This window comes from Carassius carassius, chromosome 46, assembly GCF_963082965.1.
Source record: "Carassius carassius chromosome 46, fCarCar2.1, whole genome shotgun sequence".
NCBI lineage: Eukaryota > Metazoa > Chordata > Actinopteri > Cypriniformes > Cyprinidae > Carassius > Carassius carassius.
Window position 1 is genome coordinate 26,331,783 of NC_081800.1, and position 5,046 is coordinate 26,336,828.

General features: G+C 39.0%; 1 long non-coding RNA gene across 3 annotated transcripts; it reads left to right on the forward strand.

Moving 5' to 3' along the window:
* Nucleotides 1–1,419: 1,419 nt before the first annotated feature.
* On the forward strand, nucleotides 1,420–4,699 carry LOC132129254 (uncharacterized). 3 transcript variants are annotated; one of them, XR_009428465.1, is made up of 2 exons: nucleotides 1,420–1,707; nucleotides 3,709–4,699. It is a non-coding gene; the product is annotated as an uncharacterized LOC132129254 (long non-coding RNA). The 3 variants fall into 3 exon arrangements; XR_009428464.1 differs by having other exon boundaries at nucleotides 1,420–1,699; XR_009428466.1 differs by having other exon boundaries at nucleotides 1,420–1,693.
* The last annotated feature ends 347 nt before the right edge of the window (nucleotides 4,700–5,046 follow it).

Genomic DNA, 5,046 nt, shown 5'->3' on the forward strand with positions numbered 1-5,046 from the left:
TAATTAAGCAGCACTGTTTTTGTTTATATTAATAAATTGACTGAATTTGATTTATAATCATAATTCGATCACACATAAGTTTTAGAGCAAAGGTTTTTAGTGTGTATTACTATTAAATTATTATTCACAGTTATAATATGTAGTTCCAGTGCAATATAAGATAACTTTGCTAACTGTTTGCGGAAGAATGTGTAATATTTCCTTCAAATTTGGCCGAACCAAGCGTAATCGGAAACATGTCTATGATGCCTTCAAATGCGTCCTATATAGGCTGCAGACTACGTTTTGGAACAGAACCTCATTGTTAAGATAAAAAGGTATTTTATATTCTTATAACGACTATAATTATATAAAGAACACGTTGGTAACCACATTGCATTGGGTGAGGGTGAGTTGCATGTCTTCAGAAATGTAGCTTTTTAGATTAAAGCCACAAAGAAAACTCACACATTGAGTCGTCAGAGGTTGTGAAAGCACATGGGCAGAACACACACCCTATTAATACACCAAACAGCTGCCTGGCAGGGCAACATGTCACTGTGCCCTACATGACACCGGTGACGCCTCTTTAGTGCCCTTGAAAGTGGACATGGCTGAGATGTTCACTACAGACCCCTTAACACACACACACACACACACACACACACATACACACACACTGCCAACTGACCACAGAATATTAACAATAGTCCAATACCAGAAGAATATTAATACGCCATTTAGAGTCACATGGTCAGTTTGTTGAAGGTATTTGTCACAATATTCCCCATAATTTTGAAAGACTAAGAGGCTATTTAAAAAATATAAATCCAGTGAATTGTACCATAGTACATTAGCATGGTACTGATTCTACCATGGTAAATGTAAAAATGGTAATTTTTTTGTGGAAACTTCGACCAGCGAAAGTAAAAAATAAATGCATTTTAATATAGTAAAAATAATTAAGATTGATCTTCCTCTAAATTATATAAACAGCCTAACTTTTAACGAGCAATGCACCATAAGATCACCTTTACACTATAAAAAACACTATATGTCAGCCTATATTAATCACCTCTATGTAAAAAAACATAGAATACCGTTCTTACCAAATTCATTCAACACGTTATTAAATCGTAATTAGTTTTTAAACACTGACAGGAACTTTCAGATCTGATTCCAAAGTTACTGCGTTTATAAAACAACTCTATGAAAGACTCAGATCACGTATCTAAAAATAAATCGCTATAGTTAAAGAGAAATAATAAGAGGAGTGAAGTTTCCTACCGTTCTGCTGTGTTTGGTCCTCACGCGCGTCTGACGCTCCGCGGCGCGTGTCCGCCCCTCACACGCGCGTTTACAGCGCTAAATTAATCATCTGTGCTAATTATTATACATTTACTTCATTGTCAGCTTCAGGTACTTCATTTATTATTGTTCAATGAACTGTTTGAAACAAAAAAAGGTTGTATTTCAGTGTCTCTGCAGGGGATTATAGAGCAACAGCGACACCTGCTGTCGACACGTGGTTTTTGGTAGTGATGCTACAGTCAAAAATCAGTAATAATTCAAACTTATCAAAATAAAATATATAAAATAATGGTTTCTATTTTAATATCCTTTAAAATATCATTTATTTCTGTGAGAAAAAAAAAACATAATAAATCATTCTGATCCCAAACTCTGACCAGTGTGTGTGTGTGTGTGTGTGCGTGTGTGTGTGTGTGTGTGTGTGTGTGTGTGTATAGCACTTACACACTAATGCCCCACAATAATAAACATGTTAAATAATCATCTGAGGAGGAATATAATTTACATAGGAGGATATAATTTTATATGCAATATTACCTTTTCTTTTCATCATCATCTTTAAGAGTTCATGATCATTTCTGTTCAACTTTATTTCTCAGTTGATAAATCCATCCACAATTCATAAAACACAACACATGCAACTGAGGTACAAGAAGTATTGACTTCCAAAAGTAATTGAAATCATTTAAAAATCAAATCGACAGGTAAAAAAAGCCTCAGATCCAAATATTCATTTATCACCAATGAACTGTTTCACAAAAACTTCCTGCTCCGATGTCCAGATCTGAATTTAAAAAATCACAAACAGGCTCCGAAGTCCCGATCTGAATCAAACGAGTCGCGAACAGGCTCCGAAGTCCCGATCTGAATCAAACGAGTCACGAAATGGCTCCGAAGTCCCGAACTGAATCAACCGAGTCGCGAACAGGCTCCGAAGTCCCGATCTGAATCAAACGAGTCACGAACAGGCTCCGAAGTCCCAATCTGAATCAAACGAGTCACGAACAGGCTCCAAAGTCCCGAACTGAATCAACCGAGTCGCGAACAGGCTCCGAAGTCCCGATCTGAATCAAACGAGTCACGAACAGGCTCCGAAGTCCCAATCTGAATCAAACGAGACGCGAACAGGCTCCGAAGTCCCGATCTGAATCAAACGAGTCACGAACAGGCTCCGAAGTCCCAATCTGAATCAAACGATACGCGAACAGGCTCCGAAGTCCCGATCTGAATCAAACGAATCGCGAACATGCTCCGAAGTCCCGATCTGAATCAACCGAATCGCGAACAGGCTCCGAAGTCCCGAACTGAATCAAACGAGTCTCGAACAGGCTCCGAAGTCCCGATCTGAATCAAACGAATCGCGAACATGCTCCGAAGTCCCGATCTGAATCAACCGAATCGCGAACAGGCTCCGAAGTCCCAATCTGAATCAAACGAGACGCGAACAGGCTCCGAAGTCCCGATCTGAATCAAACGAGTCACGAACAAGCTCCGAAGTCCCAATCTGAATCAAACGAGACGCGAACAAGCTCCGAAGTCCCGATCTGAATCAAACGAGTCGCGAACATGCTCCGAAGTCCCGATCTGAATCAACCGAATCGCGAACAGGCTCCGAAGTCCCGAACTGAATCAAACGAGTCGCGAACAGGCTCCGAAGTCCCGATCTGAATCAAACGAGTCGCGAACAGGCTCCGAAGTGCCGATCTGAATCAAACGAGTCGCGAACAGGCTCCAAAGTCCCGATCTGAATCAAACGAGTCGCGAACAGGCTCCGAAGTGCCGATCTGAATCAAACGAGTCGCGAACAGGCTCCGAAGTGCCGATCTGAATCAAACGAGTCGCGATCTGAATCAAACGAGTCGCGAACAAGCTCCGAAGTGCCGATCTGAATCAAACGAGTCGCGAACAGGCTCCGAAGTGGTAAATTTTTTTTGTGGAAACTTACCAGAAAAGATTTTTTTTAGAAAGAAAGAATAAATTTTACTGACCACAAACTTTTGAACTCTAGTGTTTATTGTTCGAAAAGACTTCTATTTTAAATAAATTCTCTTCTTTTTATCTTTTCATTCATCAAAGAATCCTGAAAGAATATCACAGTTTCAGCAGCACAACTCTGATAATAAATAATCATATTATAATGATTTCTGAAGATCATGTGACACTGAAGACTGGAGTAATGATGCTGAAAATCACAGAAATAAAATAGATTTTAATGTATATTAAAATAGAAACATGTTGTTTTACTTCATAATAATATTTCACTTTTTCCCCCTGTACTTTTGATCAAATAAATGCAGTTTCGATGAGTAAACTCCTGTAAAATAAAATTATAATAATCATTTTTTTTCATCAAAATAAATCATTCTGATCCCAAACTCTGACCGGTGCGTGTGTGTGTGTGTGTGTGTGTGTGTATAGCACTTACACACTAATCCCCACAATAATAAATATGTTAAATACTCATCTGAAGAGGAAACTATGTTGCATCATAATGAAAGGGTGTGTGACGTACACTTTTCTGTAAACTGAGCCAAACATTTTCACTGATTTAGGGTAGAGTAACAATATTTACTGTATTGCGCAAGTTACTTCATACTTAGATATAATTTTATATGCAATATTACCTTTTCTTTTCATCATCATCTTTAAGAGTTCATGATCATTTCTGTTCAACTTTATTTCTCATTTGATAAATCCATTCACAATTCATAAAACACAACACATGAAACTGAGGTACAAGAAGTATTGACTTCCAAAAGTAATTGAAATCGTTTAAAAATCAAATCGACAGGTAAAAAAAAAGCCTCAGGTCCAAATATTCATTTATCACCAATGAACTGTTTCCCAAAACCTTCCTGCTCCGATGTCCAGATCTGAATTAAAAAAATCACAAACAGATCCGAAGTCCCAATCTGAATCAAACGAGTCGCGAATAGGCTCCGAAGTCCCGAACTGAATCAAACGAGTCGCGAACAGGCCCCGAAGTCCCGATCTGAATCAACCGAGTCGCGAACAGGCTCCGAAGTCCCGATCGGAATCAACCGAGTCGCGAACAGGCTCCGAAGTCCCGATCTGAATCAACCGAGTCGCGAACAGGCTCCGAAGTCCCGATCTGAATCAAACGAGTCGCGAACAGGCTCCGAAGTCCCGATCTGAATCAAGCGAGTCGCGAACAGGATCCGAAGTCCCGATCTGAATCAAACGAGTCGCGAACAGGCTCCGAAGTCCCGATCTGAATCAAACGAGTCGCGAACAGGCTCCGAAGTGCCGATCTGAATCAAACGAGTCACGAACAGGCTCCGAAGTCCCGATCTGAATCAAACGAGTCGCGAACAGGCTCCGAAGTGCCGATCTGAATCAAACGAGTCACGAACAGGCTCCGAAGTGGCGATCTGATAACTTCAACCAACGAATGTAAAAAATAAATGCATTTTAATATAGTAAAAATGATTAAGAATGATCTTTCTCTATATTATATTAACATCCCAACGAGCAATGCACCATAAGATCACTTTTACACTATAAAAAAACATTATATCTGAGCCTATATTAATAACTTCTATGTAAAAAAAAAAAACATACTATTACGTTATTAAATCATAATTAGTTTTTAAACACTGACAGGAACTTTCAGATCTGATTCCAAAGTTACCGCGTTTATAAAACAACTCTATGAAAGACTCAGATCACGTATCTAAAAATAAATCGCTATAGTTAAAGAGAAATAATAAGAGGAGTGAAGTTTCCTACCGTTCT